Source organism: Ipomoea nil, unplaced genomic scaffold, assembly GCF_001879475.1.
Source record: "Ipomoea nil cultivar Tokyo-kokei standard unplaced genomic scaffold, Asagao_1.1 scaffold2541, whole genome shotgun sequence".
NCBI lineage: Eukaryota > Viridiplantae > Streptophyta > Magnoliopsida > Solanales > Convolvulaceae > Ipomoea > Ipomoea nil.
The window spans coordinates 126283-138957 of record NW_017618969.1 but is presented as its reverse complement, the minus strand read 5'-3'; the positions used below and the strand labels follow the sequence as shown (position 1 = coordinate 138957).

The window sequence follows — 12675 nt, the reverse complement described above, 5'->3', positions numbered from 1 at the left end:
GGGAAAGAAGGAAGAATAACCGTACCCTTAGATTGTATATACTAATAATCATGATCTATGGTGATGGGTGAGTGGTGTATCCTCCCATACCTTATCTTGTATGGCGTGCTCGGAAGGATTGCGGAAAGTAGAGCAAAAACAGTAACGAAAGTATGTACACATGGGCCCTTAGTCCAACAGGTGTGAATGCCATGGACCCCATCCATTTTCATGTGATTCAGCAGTGATATAATTGAGAATATTATATTCAAATAGGTGTGAAATATTATACTTCACATATCATATAAGAGAAGTGAAAACTATTGAAAAGACCTTGTGTGATGGACTCAATTTAAAAAGTATTAACAAGAATAAAAATCAGTGTTATAAAAATCGCCAGCTCCTAGGCTGGCTAGGCGGTTTGGCCCTCTAATTTTTAAATCGCGTACTTTTTCGAGATCTATACACCGCAAATTATCAAAGGCGGTTTGACCATCTAATTTCTCAAAAAAAAAAAAATTCTTCTTTAGCTCTTAATTTTAAATTTTTTTTTATGTATTTAGACGGTTTAAACAATCTTTTGAACAATTTTACAACCATTCACGCAAATAATTTGTAAGAAATAACTATGGGAACCTTATGTTTTATAAGTGAATTTTGATAATTTTTAATTTTTAATTTTTTTATTAAAAAAAGTAAAAAAAAAAAATTAGGCACCTAGGAAGTGCCTAACATATTTTGCAACATTAATAAAAATCATGACATTTTAATATGAAAATCATGTTCCACTCTCTTAGTCACCCATTCTAAATTTTGACTGGCATATTATTGATGAGACATGAAGAGGGTTACATTCATTGGTTTTGACAGATGCTATAAATAGGACCATTTGACCTAGATTTATGTATTTCCAAGTACATATATATATATATATATATATATATATATATATATATAATCTAACTATTTGTTTAGTCTTTTACTAAACCTAGACCCACACAACTCAATGTGTCCACAACGATGTGTATATATATATAAAAGACAAATTAGATGAGAGCGCATGCCCAGATGTGAATGTGCAAAATACAAAATTACAAAGTGAAATTTATAATGTGAAAAGTATAATTCAATAATAGATGTACTTTGCAGTTTTTGCATGGTGCATTTTTAGAGTTTGTAATTTTGAGGTGTACTTTTACAGATCGATCATAACTTTAGCTTCATGACTACTATACGAAAGCACTGCACCTATTACATGAATGCACCTAAATTACTACACGAATACCGCACACATCCTCGCGTCCTTCATGTATGCTTGGAAGTATTTATTGTGCATTCATGTAGTACTTATGGTGCATGTCTTTAGAAGTTCGCAGGTTCGCAGGTTCGCATGAGAATGCTAGTTCTCACTTCAATGCAATTCTCTTTCTCACACACACACACACTCTTCCAACTAAGACTTTTCGTTAACACAAAGCACATTTTTTCGATCATTTATGAGAAAACATGTATTAGTCACTATCCGAAAGTGCATTCTAAATGAAGTCCACCTTATAATCCTAGCCGACAAAAGATAACAAAGAGTCGAAAGAGATAAAGCAACTCAGATTGATCGTAACTAAACGAGCTCAAACCAAGAAGGCCTATTAGCCTATAGACAACTCCTACAAGGAGTTGAACATGGAACTAACCATTATATTGTATGTGGTTATTAAGGCAACTATCCCACCAATTATTAAAAAAAAAAAAAATCAAAATATAAAGCCTAACAAAAATACTGCGTATATATTATTTATAATTGTACTACAATGTCATGATTCTTGGTATTATCTTAATTGGATTTATATTTTGCACAATTACACATACATGCATACACGTCCGAATGACTGATGAATATATGCACATTGGAATTATATAATAGAAGGAATCGTTTAGTGGATCGCACACCATTGAAGCCAACCATGAATAGCATGCCAATCATATAATTTTTTAGCTTACAAGTGATGTTTTCTAATTTTTAAGTTAAAAATTAAAAATTATCTAAGTTTTCATCGAGAAGTTATGAAGACAGTCTACCTATCGAATTAAAAAAAAAAAACTTCAAAAATGAAAAAAGAAAAACAAAAATTATAAAAATAAGGAAAAAACTATGATTGTTCATAGGTTATGATACTCCATAGGAATAGGAATGGGTAATTATGGCCCGCATGGACAGCTCAACTAGTTGTAGAGGTTTCATAGGTTGCTTTTTGCTTTTGTTTTTTCACGAGATCAAGTTCTCACAAAAGAAGACGCAAAATCCGCTTGTAGATCTTGATTCTCCTTAGACCTTGCATATTCTCCATCTGCAAAGCACTCAATCTTCATATGTCCATCGTTTTGATATACAATTCCACGCCTTGGGGCCCCTTTCAAGTAGTTCAAGATTTGTTCAACAACTCTCCTATGGCCAACAGTTGGAGATGCCATAAACTTACTTACAATACTAACTGAGTAAGTGATATCAGGGTGGGTTACAGTCAAGTAGTTTAGCTTACCAACCAATCTTCTATATCTTTCTGGATCATCAAATGACTCCCCCTTTGATGTCAACTATGAATTAGGGATCATTGGAGTATTGAATGGCTTAGCTCCTAGTTTTCCTGCTTCTGTCAATAGATCAAGTACATATTTTCTTTGCGAGAGAAATATACCTTTCTTACTTCGTATTACCTTAACACCTAGAAAATATTTTAATGTACCAAGATCTTTAATATGAAATTGACTATGAAGAAAGGTCTTAAGAGATACAATATTAGAGGTGTCACTTCCAGTGGACAATGTCATCCACATAGACCACTAATAGGATAATACCTGCTTTAGAGCGTTTATAAAAAAATAGAATGATCAGACTTTCCCTTTTACATGCCAAACCTCTCAATTGCTTGACTAAATTTTCCAAACCATGCATGGAGGCTTTGCTTAAGGCCATACAGAGATTTGCGAAGTCGACAAACCTTACCATACTCCCCTTGACCAACAAACCCAAGTGGTTGCTCCATGTAGACTTCTTCTTGAAGATCACCATGTAGAAAAGCATTTTTAATGTCTAGTTGATGTGAGGGCCAATCAAACGCAACAGCCATAGAAATGAGCAATCTGACAGAGGTCAATTTCGCAACAGGAAAAAACGTGTCAGAGTAATCAATACCATAAGTTTGTGCATACTCTTTAGCAACTAAACGCGTCTTTAATTGAGCTACTAACCCATCAGGGTTAACCTTCACCACAAACACGCATTTGCACCCAATGGCCATTTTCCCTATAGGTAAATCCACCAAGTTCCACGCACCATTGAAATCTAAAGCATTCAATATGCCAACCAAAGTGGGATAAGGCTTATTTGACAGTGGAAGGTGTGGTTATGACGTCAAAAGAAGCAAGAAAAGAGCATGATGTAGGAGGTAAGAGAGTATAAGAGACAAAAGATGACACAGGATAAGTACATGATCTTTTACCTTTACTGAGGGTAATGGGCAAGTCATCTGGATCTTCCGACAAAGAAGTCGGCTCAAGAGCAGGAGCCAAAGAGGTTTCCGGGGTTAGGGTAACTATTTCTAGAAGAACAGACTATTGCTTACGGGAATATACCTGATTGATTGGAAGCCGTGTAGTGGGTAATGAAGTGGGAGTGGTTGTAATTGTATATATCATAACATCATTTACCCTTAATTATGAAAATGTGAAGGAGATGGGAAGGGAATGTCCTCATGGAAAGTTACATCAATAGACACCAGATATCGTCCTGTAGTTGGACAGTAACTGTAACACCCCACTTTTCTTAAACCTTATTAACAGACTTAACCTTGAAAGATAAGCTAAGGCAGTGGAATAAACTTACTAAACAACTTAATAGAGGTGTCACTGCCAAAATCATCCTTCACGGTGATTGCACAGGCTAAGATTAAACAAACTAAATCATTAAAGTCTTACTAACATTAAACAAACTAGGGGATAAGACCCCGGTGTCCAGCACCATCAAAACAAAAGGGTAAGTCAACTACAAATCTCAAAACATCCAACATCAAGAGTTTAGACTACAACTAGCTATCTATGCTAATCTAGTCTAACTCGTACTCTCTCACGAACTGGGTCCACCTGAAAGGGGTTAACAAACAACAAGTAGAAAACAAACTCGTTAGCACGAAGCTAAGTATAACGCCACTCAACCCTGTAAAGTACTACAGTATATACTTTTGGAAAACAGTTTTCACATACACTTAGATAAAATATTCTCAAACACTTAGGCAACATTTAAACATGCTTAACAGGGTTTCTATATGCTTGCAACCTAATTATCAAATATGCATGCTTTCACAATTAATTAGCTTATCAACAAGCCCATACTTTCACATACTTATCTTATCAATAATCTCATATCATCATATATCTCAGTAAGCAATCTCATACTAACACATAACTCAATAAGAAATCTCGTGCTATCATATACTCAATATGCAATCTCGTGCAATCATGTAATCTCTAAGCAATCTCATGTTGTCATATACTCAACATGCAATCTCGTGCAATCAACTTGATTATGCAATAAAATGAACATGATGCTTTAGTATAAGTATAGATAGATATACATATACACTCTCACTCTTAAAAAGAAATACTTTTTCTGTGGAGGTTTCTTAGAGTCATAATGACTCGCTTTCTTTCTCTTGACTCGCTTTTTCTTGCTCAAACTTTCTCATACTTCTCGTTTCTCTTCTTGTGCGGGGCAGGTACTCTGCCTCAGCGAAGCCCTAGCGTACGGTGCAATCTCGTGCATCCACCACATCCGTATCTACGGAACCTCTAACTCGTGGGGGAGGTAGGGCCTTCACGACTCGTGAATGGACCTATACATGCTCGGCAATCTAGCCAGCTTAATACTCAACTCGCCCACAGAACCACTCTCTTGGTTCTTTATCTTTCTTTCTTGCTTGCTTTCTCTATGGAATCAAGTATCGTACTTTTAGTGTGCACACCCCCTAACCAGGATTCCAAGCCCGGCGGGAAGTCTCCAACCTCGTAACTCGGGAATATCTACCTCGTTACTTCATATCGGATCGCAATGTCCGTTTCTTTCTTTACTTTCTCTTTTCACTGATTTTTTGGTTCTATCCGATCTTATCTCTTTTCACTGTTTTTTCGGTTCTATCCGTTCTTATCTCTTTTCTTCCGAAAGGACATAGTCCTAACGGTCCTCCAAAATACTATTTTCTCACCATAGATAGTGTATATATATCTTATGCAACTTCTTTCTCATGCAACAACTTTATTTATGCAACTTATGCACACATAATCTCAATCAACTTCTCTTTCTCACAATATTGGAAATCAAGTATCATGCAACTCTCAATGCAAAATGATAATGATTTTCCAAAATAGATATAGGTTTTTGAAATAGAACTTAGGCTTACTTAGAATTTAGAACCAATGATGCACTTAAACAATGAAATACACTAACACCAACTCTTTACTGTAAAACCAACTCAAACTCATTCACTGTAAACTCATAAAACAGTACTTCTTAAGCAATAAATCTCAAAGCTCAGCAAAACTCTTCAGTAAATGCTAGCAAGTAATTTAAAATACTTCTAAATCAAATAACAAGTATCTAACATGCTTCTCAAATCATAAGATATAATCATATGCTTATTTCACTTCACTGGAATGCTTCACAGACCAAAATTATCAACACAGCCGACACTCTTCACAAAAACATCTATAAATCATGTTTTACAACTCTAAAAACAACGAAACGAATTTCCACGAGTGCGTTATAATGACCCCAAGTCCCCGAGCCTCAAGGGCCCACGAGTCCCGGTCCGAACAACACGTAGCTGAGCCTCAAAGGGCCCGGCCAGTAACCTTTTTGGCCTGGCGGGGCTTGGTGACGGGACTTGAGAAGCCCCACCACTCAGCTCCGCCAAGCCACGGGGCTTAGCAACGGACCTTGCCATGGTCCACCAAAATAAATAATTACAGGCCGTTAGTTTGATAGATACAAAGTGGTGGGCGGAAGCTAACGGATTGGGGTGGGTGGCCGGAGTTTGGGTGGTGGTGGCAGTGACCGTTCTTTCAGATCAGTTGGTCGACATTTGCGTTTTGGGAGAGAAAGGATCAGGAAGCCTAACACTATCTGATACCTGATGAAGGTTGTTGTTGATTCAAACTCTGTAAAAGATGATACAAGATACTAATACAACAAAATTAGCGTAACTTAACCCTACACAATAGGATATTAGCTAAAGTCTAATTTGACTACAACTAACTATATCCTACTACATCTCACAGTCATAAGTTCCTGAAACAAATAATAATTAGGGAAAAAGGTTATAGAACAATTCAAAGCACGAGTGATTTGACTAATAGAGAGAAAATTAAAAGACAAGTTGGAGAGACTTAAAACAGATGACAACGGAAGGTTAGGAGTTGGATTTGTAGTACCAATACCAAGCACTCTAGAGGTGGAACCATCAGCTAAAGTGACATGAGAAATGGATGGAGAAGAATGAAAAGTATACAGGAGGCTAAAATTGCCTGTCATATGAATTGTGGCTCTTTAATCAATAACCCATTTGGAATTATTCTCAGCCATAACGCCAAATAACAAGGTATCAACACCCCAACAAGCGAATAACAACAAAAAAATAAAAAATCCAGTCGCAACCCAACAGTTGGAAACTATTTAAATGAAAATAACACAAAAAGATGTTACCAGAACCTCGAATGGCAAAAGTAAGCCCAGAACGATGATGTAGATGATAGGACGACGCTGGGAAAAGGCAGTTGGAGCTGATTCCGGTGGCAGAGTAGGGCTCATGCGCTGACACGTGGGATGCTGGCGAGTGACAGTGGCGGCGCGTGAGGACCACGCTCTAGGCAAACGCTCGACATACTTGGCAAACCAGCCTATCGGCGACCGACGACTCCACTGGTGCAAGTGGTGACAATAAACGGCCGGCGAAACCCCCGACCCAATACTTCTGCCGTGAGCGCATAAGAAAAGAAAAAAAAAAATCCTGATTTTTCCCTTCAAACCTAGAGCTCTGATACCATGTCAAATGGAGAACTCCATGTTTTTTATATATCTCAGACTAAGGAATATACATATTTATACAAGAAACTATAAACTAACTAACTTAAGGATCGGAACCTAATCCCTAAGAATATACACATTAATCCATAATATCATGCTAAATATATTCCTTCGATTTATAATGTATAACACTTGTATTGTGAAGGGCAGCTGGACCACCAAAATAATAATACAAGTCTTTAAAAAAAAAAAAAATCCATAGTTTCTATCTATATATTATCTTCCCCTATTCTTTAGTGGAGCTTACACTCGCTCCAAACAATCATTATTCCATGGACCATGGTCCACACATTTGTGTGAACCATAAATAATAAGTACATTTTTAATATACTAAAAGTACATTATTTGTGTACATATAGTACATTATTTGAAAGTACGTGATTATATATATACATATATATATATATATATATATATATATATATATATATATATATATATATATATATATATATATATATATATATATATATATATATATATATATATATATATATATATATATATATATATATATATATATATATATATTATTATTATTATTATTAAATAAGAGTTAATTACCATTTTGGTTCCTCGACTATGGCGAAAGTACTAAATTGGTCCTCGACTATCAATTTTGGCCAATGAGTTAATTACCGATTTGGTCCCTCGACTATTAGGATTTCACCAATTTGGTCCTCGACTACCAAAATTTCTCAATTTAGTCCCTGACTATGCTTTTTTTTTTTTTTTTTTTTTACACAAAATGGTCCTAGAGTCAAACTATCTTTTTTAAGGCATTAAAACTGAGGACAGATTTGTAATTTCACTTTACAAATCAACATTCTATTAATCAAATTCTTCGCCAAAGCTCACTGCCATGCCGGAGAGTCGCTAGAAACAGGAGAGAGGGAGAGAGCTACTACGCCAGAGAAGCTGCACTGTAGGAGGGGCTCTGTTCGCGTCGGACGTTGGAGGTCGCTGGATCTTCTTCTCATTCATCGTTGTCCTCGCCTAAAAGGACAAGTTCACCGCCGTAGGAACTCCTATTAAGGGATTGCAAGGAGGCGAAAGCTCAGGCGCAAGTGCTTGTTAATGAAACTCTACTACAACTCGAAACCGCCAAAAGAACTGTGGAAGCCCTAAGATCTTACGGGGTCAAAGCCATGGAGTTGTACAATGTTGTGACTATGGAGTTAGACCAATTGAGGACACATGTCAATTTTCTCGAGGAGCTCGTTTGCCGACCCCAGGCTGATGGTACTAAATCTGGTAACGACTGTCCTTGGGTTATGTGTGACCCGAATAACAGAACATGTGAGAAAGAAGAAAACCATGAAATGCTCGAATCAGAGATTACATCTTTGAAATCTCAAATTAAAAGTCTGAGAGAAGCTTTAGCTGCAATCGAGTTTAAACTCAATGAAGAACAAACTCGAAGCACTATGGAGATCAGAAGTGCTTACGAGTTAGTGGAGTAGATAACGTCCTTCTCGATCCAGAGAGAGGCTGAGCTCAAGGACGAGGTACAGAAACTGAACCTAACGATCGAGGAGTTGAAGGCAAATATGATGGATAAAGAAACTGAATTGCAAGGAATCTGCGAGGAAAACGAAAACCTAGCTTCGAGATTGGAGAACGGGCAATCAAAACAGAGAGAATACGAACTGGAAAAAGAGCTTCAGAAATCAAGACACAAGATTGAAAATCTGAAGGCGAACTTAATGGACAAGGAAATAGAGCTACAGAACATATAAGAGGAAAACGTGATGCTGAAGCTGGACGTCAATACGAGAGAATCCAACACGGGGGAAACGAATGGCGATACTGCTACTGAACTCGAGGGAGCCAAGGTGGTAGAGCAAGTAGCTCTCATAAAGCTCAAGTACTTGAAAGAAGAAGACAATAAGAGCAATCAACGAACTGGTCGAGTGATGGAGCAGTTGGATGCAGCGCAAGCCTCCAACGCAAAAATGGAAGCCGAGCTAAAGAGGTTAAAGGTGTATTGTGACCAATGGCGCAAGGCTGCAGAAGCAACTACAGCGATGCTTTCAAATCCCGAATTTACCCTTTTAGTTTGACTAGAAAATTAGACTGAGGACCATTTTGTGTATAAAAAAAATTAAAAAAAATAAAAACATAGTCGAGGACTAAATTGAGAAATTTGGGTAGTCGAGGACCAAATTAGTGAAATCCTCATAGTCGAGGGACTGAATCAGTAATGAACTCTTTAGCCAATTAAGTCCTCAACTATTGATTTTGTATCCGATTTGGTCATCCGTCAGCTTTGTTGTGAACTGGGCATATCTTTTGAGGGAAAAATGAGACTTTCATTATTAGCTGATTTTGACTTCTAATTTAGGTCGCGTCATTTTCGCTAAAGAAGTCGGCGTTCAGCGAGGAACCGACTGTCGTGATCGAGACTACAATTGAGGCGGCGGAGCTGCAAATCGAGCTTGAGCCAATCAAGGAGGAGCCGGAGAATCCTTCGGCGAAGTCAACCAAGTTGAAGAAAGCATATGGGATTCCATCGATCTCATCTCCCCTATCCCTAACCCTAATCTGCGATTTTAGCTTCTACCACAGTGACGCGGCTATGGCAGAGGATTTGGATGATTGTGAGTTTTGCCTTTCGCCATAGTTTCTCGCCGTGGTGACCTCAAGAAGGGAGAGCCCGACACTCGACTTTGGAAGACAACTCTGCTTTTGAATATAATTGCGGCAAGGTAGGCATTTGTGAGCTTCGTTTTTGTTCATTTCTATACTGATATTGTAACACCCCTAATTTTTATAACATTTAAAAACTTATATAAATAATGCAATCTATCGTTAAACATCTAAACAGAGCATAAACTATTCGTGAGAGTCGAGATGCTATGCCACACCTAGGTTTGAGAACCTAGGTGCACATGCTAAACTAACCAATACATAAAATCCATAAGTTCAAAACACAAGCCAAGGCACGCAATCCATCATCAGCACCAGTACTAACTAAGCTAAGGCTACAAGTCCAACTAACGCGCTCCTTAGTTACTGATCATCACCTGAAAAACATGTCGTAGCAACCATTAGCGAATAATGCTGAGTAACCCACTCCCACATGTTAAGTAAAATAATTATAAATATAGGAAATTATTTTGAAACTGGAATACATATATAATTCTGAGCAACTCTAGCTTTAAAACCAGGATCAAGACTCGAGACACCATCAATGAGTCAACATTTCGAATATTATAGAGATATTAACATGCATCCTACGTTTGCAAGGCATAATAGACAAGTAAGCTCATAAATAGCAATTAAAGGCAACAATGGGATCCAATGACAATCAATTAGCAAGTAATCATCAAAGCACACAATCCATCTTCCAACCTTATACCAAGTTCCAACCTTTACTCCTCTCCATCTTTATATCAGTTTCCACTTGTACCTCCAAGCCACCCTTATATCGCCTCCCTTATTCCTCCGGAGCACGCATGCCCCACAGCGAAACCACCAACAAGTCCACCAACATGGTAGCACCGAAGTGCCATTCACATGATCCGTGCCTATAGCACTATAATCAAGGGGTCAGCGCATATAGCTCTGACATGGCACCGCGGCGCTTATACCCTGACCCAAGCCTTTAGCCAACAAGTCTAAGGGGTGGTCCATGCCTTTAGCACGATAACCGAGCACTCGTTGTGCTATCCACCAACAATTCATTTCCACCAACCACAATCTCATTATCATCGATCTCAACCATCATTGCGCAATGATCACAATACCCATCATCATTCAATCAATCAATCATATAATCAACAATAACAATCAAGGTACAATAATAAACGACACATGTTACATACAAATTCCTAGAACGGTACTCAAAACATCATACGAGACTCATAGACATCAAACGGGTTACAACAGAACATGGGGAAATGACAAACGGGAAAAACAGCCCACCGCACCACCACATCCAGCGGGTGGGCGGCGGGTGGAGGACCACCCACCGGTGGGCAGCCAAGTTTCCAGCGGGTGCCCGTCGGCAGTCGACTGCCCGCTGGAATCGGGCAGTCCCATCGGGCAGTCGACTGCCCGCTGGAATCGGGCAGTCAAGGCCGCGGGTAAGTGGCGGGGGTTCGCTCCCCCCACATACCCCCACTGGTACGAAGGTAAATATTAGGTTCGGTGTTCGTTCGTGGAATCCAAAACCATGTCCAAACACATTCCAACACGTATCAACCACAACACAGATTCGATTAACAAAGATTGAACCAAGAATCATTCCAATTACATTCTAACACGATTCCTAAACATGCCAAGACTCGACATCAATCACATAATGGTTCAGGAGCATCTGGAACCTCAAGAACATCAAGAAATCTATCTGCAAAGCCCTAAAGACAAGTCCTAGACTGGAATCAACACCCGAGCATGCATAAACCCACCCAAGAATACCAAGAACATTACAACACGAGATTCATGATATAAACCCTAGGGACAAGCTCTAGACATAATTAAATACAAGATCAAACCAATAACCACACTGGGCCATCAAGAATAGCAATAATTCACCATATAAACCTAAAGACAAGCTCTAACAAGATATACATACAAAATCACACCTTCAATCAACCAACGGAGCCAATCAATAAACAATAGCAAGGAAAATATGTTTTGTAAGACGTGGGTTACCTCTTAGCCCTAATCAATTTCCTCGGCTACTAAGGTTTTTCCCTAAGATTCTTCTCCCAATTGATATTCCTAAGCTTGATGGTGGGGGAATTCCTTGGCTGGATCTCCTGAGAGGTATTTTCGAGTAAGAGAGAAGTGATGATGGTTCTAACTGCTTCCTAATATTCTATTTATATGTTTAAGGGAAAACCTATTCAGAGTCTGGATGATAAAGCCCACTTTCCTTATTCCTTACGGGCTTAAGGTTCTAGTTCAGGCAAAGGTTCACGATCCATTGAGGATCGCATAAATTAATTAAGAGAATTATAATTGAATTAAATTCTTTTTAATTATTTTAATTAACGGAATTAATTTAATAATTAATTTGAGTTTGAAGGCCGTAACACGAGGTGTTACAGATATTCTCTCTCTCTCTCTTCTTTTTTTTTTTTTTGTCAAATTTTATATGACTGTGATTAGGTGTTGTCGACGGAACTGCGGGGGAGCTTGGGATCTGCTTTTTGCTGCCGCCGGCGATGTTGCAAGAATGAAGATGATGGAGGAATCAGCTGATGCTGTTGCCCAACCAAAATGGAATCTGGGCTCCTCTTAGAAATGCTAGCCCAGTCGGCAGCGTTCCTACCCCCAAAACCTCCAAGCCCCAGAGTCTAAGCTTGATGAACTCAAATCAATTTAAATGACCTCCAATGGTCCTCCATGTTTTTAAAAATAACCACCCATGGTCCTATTTCTTAAAAATAAAATCGAGTTTAAAATGACCACGAGACGTCCTAAAAGGACCACGAGTGGTCATTTTTTAAAACATGGAGGACCATTGGAGGTCATTTAAAACTTGGATGACCACAGTGGGTAAATCGCTAATACTCAGAGGACCATTGGAGGTATTAACTCGAACTCGAATTATC

General features: G+C 38.3%; 1 pseudogene; it reads left to right on the top strand.

Annotated features, from left to right (window-relative positions):
* The first annotated feature begins 3490 nt into the window (after nt 1–3490).
* Nucleotides 3491–9734, top strand: LOC109153799 (annotated as a pseudogene).
* The last annotated feature ends 2941 nt before the right edge of the window (nt 9735–12675 follow it).